Source organism: Lissotriton helveticus, chromosome 1_2 (assembly GCF_964261635.1).
Source record: "Lissotriton helveticus chromosome 1_2, aLisHel1.1, whole genome shotgun sequence".
Classification (NCBI taxonomy): domain Eukaryota; kingdom Metazoa; phylum Chordata; class Amphibia; order Caudata; family Salamandridae; genus Lissotriton; species Lissotriton helveticus.
In genome coordinates this window covers 331,724,279-331,736,649 of record NC_136058.1, presented here as the reverse complement: position 1 = coordinate 331,736,649, position 12,371 = coordinate 331,724,279, and the positions used below count along the sequence as shown (strand labels likewise).

Here is a 12,371-nt window from a genome sequence, read left to right as displayed (position 1 = left end):
CGACGTGGAGGCAGTGATCAGCATGGATGAGGATGACATTTTCTTTTACGGTGCCGGGGTTAGCGTTTCGGCGCCGGTTGCAGGCTGACTTGGTCCCGAGTGGCCTGTAGGCTTATTTATAGACTGTTTAGCCGGGCCCGAAGGCGGGGCATGAAAAGTCTTTTGGCGGTGTGCATCTGGGCCGGAAGGTGAAGGTATTACCAAAGCCTTTTTCGGGGTTGGGGGGAGTGGGTCGGGGTCTACGTCACTATTTACGACCTGCTGCCCTGGAGCGATGTCCTCGAAGTCGGAGTCCTGGTCTTCGGAGGTGCTGAGAAGGCTTTCTTCGACTCGCTCCTGTTCTGGTACATCAACGCCCTCTTAGAAGATGTCATCTGGAATGGACGTCGACGATCGAACCATGGTTCTTCGAGCTCAACGATCCGGAATAGTATTCTTGTAGCAGAAGGGGGTGCAAGCTGGACAGTCTCTGGCCTTGTGCTCCGGCGAAAGACAGAGGTTACACACCTCATGAAGATCTGTGTATGGAAACTTGGATCCACATTGAGGGCATTTTTTAAATGGAGTCCTTTCCTTGAGCCAGATGTCTTGGCCTAGGTAGGCCCAAAGGCCTTTGTCGACGATCGGAATCGAAGTATTCGGCTTGTAGAGATGCGCGTCGACTAGGAGCGCGATAAACACATCCTAGTCCGATGGCAGAAAAAACAATCTGAAGATGGAGCCGATGCCCATGCGCACGATGGTCCAAAGGAGTAGTCACCTATCTTGTGACTTCCAAAGACTTTTCCAGGACAACAACAAAGTGAAAACATCCGGGTCCATCACCAGATGGCGATCTATGCACATTATGTGATCTGTAGCTCATATGCCTCGAACATAACTATTTTTTATCACTTAATCTGCACTACTAGATTAGATACTTGTGAAACAAGCTGCTTTACACTCCTCCTAGACTAAGCCTGAAGGCTGCTTTCCACAGCTACCACTTAGAGAGCTTTCTAAGGTTGTCCATGTAGGAAGATGAAATCTGACTGCATGGTTACCCCCACTTTTTGCTGGAGTTTTTCTGGTTTTGACTTAGTTTGACTGGGATCCTGTTAATAAGGACTCCAGTCTATCTGCTTGCTCCCTAAATTGGTTGTTCATGTACTTTAGGTACGCTCCCGATTGGATTCTGGGGTACCCTTATAAGTCCCTAGTATATTGTATACTATATACCCAGGGCATAGGTACCCCAGAGGCCTCTCAGGGGCTGCAACATGTATTATGCCACCCCTGGGAGACTATTCAAAATGACACAACAGGTCTGCTATAGCATCCTGTGTAAGGTGGTGTATGCACTCCTTACTTAGATATAGGTTGCCTATATATAAATGCAATTACAATGCAATACAATACAATATATATTCATATCTCTGCACATATAAATCAGTCACCCCTATGACAGGCCTTATCAAACCTGACAGCAGGGTGCTGGTTTTATGTGAGAGGGTGCTCCTACATGAGTAGAGCCCCTCTGCAGCCTTCGGAACCTCTATTCCGGGGTTGTTTGTGATGCAGCCACCCATATACTCTTAAGTGCATTATAACCTTGTGGTAAATGGTAACTTTAAAACGGCTGCATGGAAACATGTCGTGTTTGGTGTCAAACACCTTGGAATCATACCTCCACACCAGTAACTGGTGAGGGAGGTATGATTCCACCCTCCTAGAGGGAGAAATATGACAGCACCGGTACCAGCTTTCTCGACCCTGCCATCACAAGATGGATGCTGCCAGCCACAGACACGCGTCTTCCCTCCTGCTGCTGGACGAAACTCCAGCAGGGGAGGCTGGACAATAGGTATCCTTTCACAGGGAGGTGTGACCCCCTCTAAGACAGCGCGGTACAAAAGGGGGTGGTGATGGACGGAGCATCTGAACCAATCAAACACTCACACCCAGTCAACAGATCTGGGTTTGATCCATTACCGTTCTTTAGCCCACTCTGCCACCCCAGTTCAGACATGGCCATATGCAAATCAGTCTAACCCTGTGCCTCATGGGAACAGTCCAGCCCAAACTGCCAAGCCATGCCTTCCCTGGACCGGAAACAAGCTTCCTAGGACCAGTTTCTGGCATTTCAGCCGTCTTCAGCCAGGCTTGCTTGAATCCAGTGGCAAAGTGAGCAAGGGACTCACGTCTGAGCATACCCTGCCAACTGATGGCGAACAAAGCGGTACAAAAGGGGGTGGTGATGGACGGAGCATCTGAACCAATCAAACACTCACACCCAGTCACCAGATCTGGGTTTGATCCATTACCGTTCTTTAGCCCACTCTGCCACCCCAGTTCAGACATGGCCATATGCAAATCAGTCTAACCCTGTGCCTCATGGGAACAGTCCAGCCCAAACTGCCAAGCCATGCCTTCCCTGGACCGGAAACAAGCTTCCTACGACCAGTTTCTGGCATTTCAGCCGTCTTCAGCCAGGCTTGCTTGAATCCAGTGGCAAAGTGAGCAAGGGACTCACGTCTGAGCATACCCTGCCAACTGATGGCGAACAAAGCGGTACAAAAGGGGGTGGTGATGGACGGAGCATCTGAACCAATCAAACACTCACACCCAGTCAGCCGATCTGGGTTTGATCCATCACCGTTCTTTAGCCCACTCTGCCACCCCAGTTCAGACATGGCCATATGCAAATCAGTCTGACCCTGTGCCTCATGGGAACAGTCCAGCCCGAACTGCCAAGCCATGCCTTCCCTGGACCGGAAACAAGCTTCCTAGGACCGGTTTCTGGCATTTCAGCCGTCTTCAGCCGGGCTTGCTTGAATCCAGTGGCAAAGTGAGCAAGGGACTCACGTCTGAGCATACCCTGCCAACTTATGGCGACAAAGCGGTACAAAAGGAGGTGGTGAGGGACGGAGCATCTGAACCAATCAAACACTCACACCCAGTCAACAGATCTGGGTTTGATCCATCACCGTTCTTTAGCCCACTCTGCCACCCCAGTTCAGAAATGGCCATATGCAAATCAGTCAGACCCTGTGCCTCATGGAAACAATCCAGCCCGAACTGCCAAGTCATGCCTTCCCTGGACCGAAAACAAGCTTCCTAGGACCGGTTTCTGGCATTTCAGCCGTCTTCAGCCAGGCTTGCTTGAATCCAGTGGCAAAGTGAGCAAGGGACTCACGTCTGAGCATACCCTGCCAACTTATGAGTGTTTGATTGGTTCAGATGCTCCGTCCATCACCACCCCCTTTTTTACCCCTCCAAGACAGGCTTTAGTGTATTGAGGCTGGGTGGGTGCACTCTGAGAGTGCCTTGATGTCTGCACTGGGGGCACATTTGGGGTCCCTGCTCAAACCGGTTCCAAGGGCTATCATCCCCTGCTCTGGCACGAAACTTGACAAAGGACATGGGTGTAGCCACCCCTCTCTCCTGACCTTACCATAGGTGGGTCCCCAGAGTTTGTCCCACCCCTTCCTTGGGTATAACGTAGGAACCCCTGGCTACAGGACTTTAGATATTACCTGGACTAAACTCTGCTACAGAAACCAAGTATCTTTTGATGATCTACGCTTTGCTGGACAACTGAAGAATCTCCCTTGGAGTAAAAGAGTTACACCCCTGCAAGGCAGGCACCTCAACACATCTGACCAGTTTGCATCTGCGCAGCTCCTGAAGGACTCCGAATATTTTGCAACACAGTGGATGGGTTCCTAAGCTTCCCCGAGGCCAACTAGTGCTCTCAGCAAACCTGAGACCCGCAACCCTCGTGGGGACTGTGCAACCCGAACCCCTAGACACCATGCACATTTGCAGCAGCATATGCTTTTTGGCAATCCCTGAGGCTGTGCGTTTGGCTACTTGTAGTCCACGCCCGAGCAGTGATTCCACCGAAGATTACTGGCCTACACTCCACGAGTGTTCCGTGGGCTGGTATTTTGTGATTCTTCTCGTGGTCCGTTCTACTTGTGGGTGCCTGTGAAGGTAACTTAGGCAGCCGCCAGGACCTTGCTGACCCCCAGCACTCGACATCCTACGTGGGACAACTCGCCTGCGCACTTTGGTCATCATCGACGTCTCCTGGTCCCCGTGGCAGCAGAGTCAAGCCTCACCTCTTTGCACCTAAAACACCCGACATCGGTGCGCATTTGTCTACGGAGCCCCTGGTCACTGGTAAATGACCCAGACCCTGTCTCCTCTGCTTTCAGGTTCTTCACAGCTCCGGTCCAGGCTTGGATCACACCGGACACTTTTCCTCCTCACGGCAGCAGCACTTTACAGCATCACGCCATTGAAAACAACGAAGATTCCTGACACCATTTGACACCTATGCACCCGGCTTCCCTAGGTTAGGTAACACAAGTACCATGGTGCTCACATGGGTGCTGGCCTTAGAACCTTCTAAGTTTGAAAGGGTTTGCTCAAAGTTTTCTCCTAAGTGTCCTTATTCTTTAACATTCCAACGGCGACTTTCCCATAGGATTGTATGGATCTCGTGGCTGTGTTCTCGCACTGCACGCGTCCGCTGTGGGTCCCCTGTGTCACTACCTTGGGTGGTTTCTTGGGGTCTCAGTGACTATGTGCTCTAGGCACTGTGTCTAGTCAAGTCGTGGTTGATATACCACTTTCTTAATATATGGTATGGTCTCCCCCTGGGGCCCACTGTGTTTTGTGCTATTTACTGTCGATCTATTGCTTTAATATTGTGTGCCTTGTTCTCTAAGGTTAGTAGAGAGTGTTTAGAAATAAATACCTATATGTTATATACCTTGTGTGGTCCTCCTTTCATTTGGTCAATCAGGAGGTTATAATCTGGTAAACCAAGCTGCTTTACATTCCTTCGAGACTTAGCATTAAGGCTGCTCTCCATAGCTACCACTAGGATAGCTTTCAATAACGGTTGTCTTTAACCTAATCATCAATAAGGGTCGTTTGGACTGGTGCAATTTGCCCACTTTAACTAGTGGACAGCATATGCCAGGCCAACTGTTCACAGTCCAAACCACTAAAAACACTATAAGGGTTGTCTGAATTGGGGCTCCACTTAAATAAGTGTGCACCATATACCAAGCCAGCCTCTCACAGGGGGGAACCGGAATATGTATATCTTTAACATAGAAGCCAAGAATGATATTCGACCACCATGAAGAAACTACTTCTGCGACCTCGTGAATGCAGCATTTATGCACAATTGTACCCAAGTATGATGTATATCCTCCTGCTCATGTGATCTCGGTTCCCCTGTGGACGGTGGGGGTGGGAGCCGCCCCGGAGATGGCATGGATTAGACATCATGTTGATCTACCCTTATGTGCTCCCTGCAACCTCCCCCTTACACCTACTTCCTTATAATTTACTGTTTTATTGACACACTGTCTGCTATTTAGGATTGGCATGTTTTATTGTCCTCACTATCCTCCTCACCTTGTGATCATCCTTTACCTTAGCCCCTTCGCTGCCAGGCCTTTTGCCTCCGTGTCCCACTCCCTTTTTTGGTTATTTGGGATAGTTTGCGCGTAGGCACCCGTACCTTTTTGTCCATATAAGGTATCCACACCAAATTAGCGTCCTTTTCTTCCAACATCGTAAGGATTCTAAAGGTACCCAGGATTTGTGGATTCTCCTGGAGGGGACGGAGAAATTTGGCAAAATACAGCAATTTCTTTTTTATGGGGAAAAAGTGCTGCATTAGACAGCGTCTGTTTCTTTCCCTGCAAATGGTATCAACGAAGGGTCTGTGGTGATAAAATCACCATCTTCCTAGCTTTCAGGAACAGGCAGACTTTTGTCAGAAAACCAAAATGTCCTACACTGTTATGGCACTTTACTGGGAAATAGCCTATTTTGTCTATGTTTGTGCTTTCAATCTCCTTCCAGTTAGTGGTAGAAATGGGTGTAAAACCAATGATGGATGCCGGAAAGCTATACATTTCTGAAAAAAGACATAATTCTGAATTTGGCAAGGGGTCAATTGTGTAGATCCTTCAAGCTTTTCCTATAGAAAGTAACAGTTGAAATAAAAAAAATATTGAATTTGAGTTCAAAATAACAGCCATTTGTGCCTACATTTTCACCTGTAACTTCTTTTAACTATGCTAGATATTTTAGGCAACATACCTTTATATTCACAGGACTCTTCTGGTAGCAGGGATATATTGGGCTTGAAGATTCACCAAGAACCAGAGCTACCCAGAACCAATAACTGAGCTGCACCTTGCAATGGTTGTCATTGTGTACCGGGTAGCAATTAATTTGGTAAAATGTAAAGAGTGAAAAATAGGTATGAAGGAAAGCTACATATTTCTCATATTGGGAACAAGATTTGAAGTTTAGAAGCAGTGGTTATTTGAACTCTCTGAATTTGTGGGTAGCAATACCAGCATGTGAATTTTGTGGGCATTTTTCAAAATGTCTTCATTTTTACACACTGTCTTACATTTGGAAGGCAGAAATGCATAGAAAAACACTTGTTCTACTACTCTGGGTTCCCCCTAAGTTTACCGATAAAAACGTCACCTAACGTGTGTGAGAAGGCCTAGTACTGGTGACAGGAAATTGGTCAAAAGGCAACATGGACATTTTTTGAAAACTAGACACCCAGGGAAATCCAGAATAGGGGCACTTGTGTGGTTCTCACCAGGTTCTGTTGCCCAGAATCACTTGCACACCTCAAACTTTGTAAAACAAAAAACATTTCCCTCACATTTCAGTGATTAAAGTTCTGGAATCTGTGGGGAGCAACAAAATCACAACCTCCCAGCATTCCACCAACCATCTCGATAAAAGTGGTACCTCACTTATGTGGGTAGGTTTTGTGCCCGCGACATTAAACGGCTCAAAGAACAACGTGGTCACATAATTTTTTGCAAGGAAACCTGACCCTTTTTTCGAAATGTGCCTGCCTGTGGATTTTGAACCCTAGCTCAGCCAGCACGTAGGGAAACATAGCAACAGAAAATAGCCCAAAACGTACTGTGGAGACTTCAAAATTATCGATCACAAAAAGACGTGGTTTTGCGAGGGAGTCACTTGCGCTTTTGGTCACAAGCTTGGCGGCCATCTAGGGAAACCTACCAAACCCAGACATTTATAAAAACTAGACACCTGGGAGAGTCCAGGGAGGTGTGGCTTGCGTGGATCTTCCACCACCCAGCGTTCCCCTCAGTCTCCTGATAAAAATGATGGGAAATAGCCATAACAACGCATGCCTTACATTGCATGCCTCTACAACACGGTTGTTACAATGACCGCGTTGTTACAACACGAAACATTACATCGCATGTCGTTTCAACGCCTTGCTGCAGGTGGTGCACTGGTGTTGGATTTAGAATCCAACACCTTCCCTGCTGTTGCACAAACTGGAGTGGGTATATTATTTAATACTATTCCTAACTCCAGTGCGCCCCCTACAGCAAGTTGTTGAAATGAGTTGCAATGTAATAGTTTGCGTTGTAACAACGCAGTCATTCTAACAACTGTGTTGTAAAGGCATGCGATGTAACGCATGCGAAGTAAAAGTATATATTAAAAAATTATACCTCACTTGTGTGGGTGCCCAAAGCAGAGTCAGACTAAAAACTTTGGACCCTCTTTGGTTCCCCCTCAGTTTTTCATTTTATACTTTTTAGCTTACCCTTTTTGGGCACCCACACAACTGAGGTATCATTTTTATCAGGAGACCGAGGGTAACGCTGGGTGGTGGAAAATTTGTGCTGGCGCGGTGATCCCACAACTTTTCCACACAGAAATGTGAGGAAAGTGTAACTTTTTAGCTAAATTGCAGGTTTGCAGGATATTTTGGGGAGTAAAAAGTTGAAGGATTCATGCAAGCCACACCACCAGCCAAGCACCATCCATGCACATCACCATCCAAGCACCATCCATGTACACCGCCAGCAACACAACATCCACACACATCACCAGCCAAGCGACAGCCCACACACACCGCCAGACATGGTCCATCCATGCAGACCGATAGCCAAGCGACAGTGCACGCACCCTGCCAGCTAGGCGCAAGTCCACACACACCACCAGCAGTTATCATACACAGAAGCGAGGGTCTAGTGGTTTTCAGCCTAAAAATATAGCTTGTCTGCCCAAGAGGGTGAGGGGGGCAGAAGCTGCAAAACTTTGTTCACAAAAAAAGGGGAGCAACACTTGCCTAAGGCCATAAACATATCTATGGTTCCTAGTGGGCTTTCTGCCTCTCCCACCCCCGAGCAGATCGGGGGCTATTGCCCTTTCAGGGGAGTGGGGCATTGGCATCACACTCATCTTTTATAAAGAAAAAAATCCTGGTGTCTAATAGGCTTTCTTTCCCCCAGGGGCAGATTGGGGGTAATTACCCCCATCTGCCCCTTCAAGGCACGCATAAACTGTTACTGTTTTTATTAGGGGTGGGGGCATTGGAATACGAATAGAAAACAAGAAATCCCTGGGGCCTAGTGGGCTTTCTTGGAGGCTAGTACTCTCAACAATGGTGTAAAGTTGTGGGGGCCCCCCTGCAAGGTGCATGAAGGGGGCCGCTCCGAATTGAATCAAGAACTCTCAGGCTCGAATACAGTGCTGAGGAGCACCCTGCAGCTAGGCGCCCCCCTGACCCTCAGGGGCTGCTGGGGCCTGCGTTACGTCACTGATCCTCAACTGCCCCCCGGGGGCAGAAATACTTCTTTTTTTTATAATTGTGGGTGAGGGCATGGCCTTGCCCATTGTGGGTAGCCCTATCCCTCTCTTATGATAAAAATGAAGTCCCTGGTGTCTAGTGGGCTCACCCCCCTAGGTGGCAGAACAGGGGTAAGGACCCCCATCTGCCCCTGGGAGGGACAGAAAGACTGTCCCTTTTGTTTTGGGGTGTTGAGACATTAGCATGCTCATTCTGGGAAGCCCCTGGTCCTCTTTCAGGAAGGAAAAAAATGCCTGGCGTCTAGTGGGCTGTCTGCTTCCCTGTGGGGGCAGATCGGGGGTAATAAGCCCCATCTACCTCCCAAAGGGGCTGACATACTGTCCCTGTTGCATTTGGGGTGGGGGCATTGATGCCCATTGTGGGCAGCTTCCACCACTCTATTATTCTAAAAAAGAAAAAATCTCTTGTGCTTAGTGGGCTTTCTGTCCACGGGATTGGAGGGGGGGCAGAAAGACTGTGACACTTTTCGGACAGGTGAGGGCATTATAATGCCCATTTAGGGTAAGGGTGGGCGTAGTTGGCGGAGTACTACTATGCGGAATTCCACGAAGTTGATCAAAACATCAGTGAATTCTGCACTTTAGCTCCGTCTGACTCCCAATTAATAAAACAGGGACCTCATATACTTTTGGAAAAATAACAAATATCTCTGTCTTTACATGCTAAAATGCATATAGTCATTTCACAAAAGTGAAGATGAAAATTTAGTAAGCAGTGAGAGAGGTGATGATTTTGGGATCCTCCCTAACCTAGGGAGAGAACCAAGCAGATGCCGTGAAAAGAAAGAGCGCCTCTTGCTGAACGATTTGGTGGTGGTCCCATCCTCTTAGGACCACCCCAAGCACAGTTATGGGCACAAATAAAATTCCAACCAAAAGCCCTGCAAAGCATTATGGGATGAGATTAGCAGTGGGGAGTGAATATTATAATATCCAATATCAAAATAATTCTACAAAGAGCTGCAGTTCAGTTACTAGGTGTCCCTCAAGAGTCCAATGCAAAAGCATTCAAATTAATACATCAAGCTGCAGTTCCACTAGTCGTTACTAGATGTCCCTCACGAGTCAAATGCAAAACCATTGAAACCCTTTCATAAAGCTGCAGTTCCACTAGTTGATACTAGGTGTCCCTTTGACTTGAGGGACACGTAGCAATGACTAGTTGAACTGCAGCTTGTTGTAGAATTTATAGTATTAGCTCTCAGCTCAGCCTGATAGCTGCGGCCCCAGTAGGAATGTTTTGATATTGGATACTATAATATTCACTGCTCACTGCTAATCTCGTCCCACAATGCTTTGCGGGGTCTTTGGTTGGGATTGTATTTTGGCCCATAACTGTGCTTGGGGTGGTCCTAGGAGGATGGGACCACCACTAAATCGTTCAGCATGATATGCTCTTTGTGTTCAAGGCATCTGCTTGAGCCTCCCACTAGGTTAGGGGGGGACCCCAAGCTCATCACCTCCCTCATTACCTGATATTTTTCATTTTCAAAGTTCACTTTTGTGACTTGGTTATATGCTTTTTACCATGTAAAGTTGCTGTAGCAAAGCATATGTGGGTGCAGTTTAGTAGCTGACTCCGCTATGTGGAAGAACTGAGTTTTTGCCTGAATTCTGTGTTTTTAATGCCATGCGTAGTTAACAAATCTCCGCAAACTCCACTAGCGGAGCGGAGTTCATTGCCTAGGGTTAATTTAGGGCAGCCCCCTCCCCTAAGTTTAAATAAATAAGAATCCCTGGTGTCTTGTGTGCCTTCGTACCCCCGCCCTCCACCACAAAAGACTGAATATGGGCAAATTATTATATGGAGCAAAGGCCCTTCCCCGCTCCCCACTCCCTGGTGTATAGTGGTGGATCCCTGCTTGGGATTGCCCTCCTGTGGCAATCCCCAAGCAGAGATACACTAGATTCTCTCCTTTCCGATGATAGCTCTCCCGTCTACCTACGTGCTCGGGGCTGAGACAGACCCAGGAGCATGTAGGCACTGAAAGTGAAATGAGCCGATTGGCTCATTTCACTTTCACTGTAGTGACGTCAACGCGCTATGCACGCCGCTCGTCAGTACACTGAAAAAAAATGCCTTGGGCAACTGGGGAAGCCCTTCCCCAGCTCCCAAGGCTGAAGGGAAAAAAAGGAAATCCTTCTGCTGTTTGCAGCAGAGGGATTGCAAAATAGTGGGCCTTGGAAGTAACGGTTACATCCTTGGAACCAGAGCGCCACAACTTTGGACGTAACCGTTATGTACAAAGAATGGAAGGGGTTAGTAGATCTTGCTCTGACACTGATGTAACTATCGTCAAATGGATGAAAAGCAGCTGCTTACAACTCAACACCGACAAAACAGAAGTACTCATCATGGGCCCACACCTCGCTGCCTGGAACGACACCTGGTGGCCCACCACACTCGTCAGCCTACCCGACCCCACGGGCCACGCACGCACGCAACCTTGAAATCATCCTAGACTCTGAGCTCAATATGGACCGCCTCCTGCTTCTACATCCTCCGCCTCCTACGTAAGACCTTCAAGTGGAACCCCATCGAGCACACAAAAACTGTCACCCACGCCCTCGTCACTAGCAGACTCGACTATGGCAACGCACTCTACGCCGGAATAAACAAAAACCTGACCTGCAACCTACAAAACATCCATAACGCCGCCACAAGACTGGTCTTCAACTTACCACCACACTGCCATATCTCCCAACACCTGCGCACAATCCACAGGCTCCCCATCGAGGCAAGAATCCCCTTCAAGATCCTCACCCATGCCCACAAAGCCCTCCTCAACACCGGACCAGCATACCTCAACAGCCGATTCAACTTCCACGCACCCCAAAGAACCCTATGATCAGCCCAGCTCTCCTAGGCTGTGGTTCCCCACGCCAGAAAGACCCGATCAGGGGGCCGCTCCTTCTCCTTCCTCGCGGCCAGTGCATGGAACACCCTACCGCTCCACCTCAGGCAGACAACATCACTTCTCATCTGCACGAGAAACCTCAAAACCTGGCTCTTCGACAGACCCCCTACTTGATGGACTGGAACCTGCAGCCCTCCCCCCTAGCGCCTTGAGACCCTTAGGGGTAAGTAGTCACGCTTTAACAAACCCATGATTGATTGATTGACAATGCTTCCCAATCATAATGTGTTCTACAAATGCCACATATATCGTCATTGATGCTTCCTACAACCTGTATCGCTCAAAGAGTTTCCTCTCGTCGATGTTTAACAAGAATAAAAAATGCAATCAAATATTTATGAGATAATGAGATGCAAACATACCTCCATCCTGCACATCCTGGGACTAGACTGAAGGAAAGAGATCGATGGGAAGGTTTGGAGGTGAGCAAAACACTGAAACATGACCTGAAAGAGCAAATTCAAAAAAAATGTTAGGAGAAGATAGATGGAAATTAGAAATGACAATAGGGACAAGCAAGAGAAGAAAATAAAACTCACTAGCCCTGTGATTTTTTACAGAGCAAAAAAATAAGTAAATATTGTTTTAAAACCCACAATTTAGAACCCATAGAAACTGAAAACAGAAAAGCCTATGCATCTTGTTTTAAATATGCATGGGGGGATTAACAATGAGACCTAGTGTGCCATGACTTTGCACCAGGTGCAGTTTTCTGTAGTCATGCATTCCAATGGGCTCTGGGAAGTGCAGTCTTTTTATAGCTATGTTTAACGTGGATGC

General features: G+C 47.7%; 1 protein-coding gene across 1 annotated transcript in view; it reads right to left on the bottom strand.

Annotated features, from left to right (window-relative positions):
- The window catches only part of LOC144807886 (endogenous retrovirus group PABLB member 1 Env polyprotein-like), a 29,267-nt gene extending 17,230 nt beyond the window's left edge, over positions 1–12,037 (bottom strand). Inside the window, exon 1 of the mRNA XM_078673496.1 lies at positions 11,954–12,037. The gene's annotated coding sequence lies outside the window, so the exon portion shown is untranslated. The remainder of the gene's footprint in view (positions 1–11,953) is intronic.
- Positions 12,038–12,371: the final 334 nt, after the last annotated feature.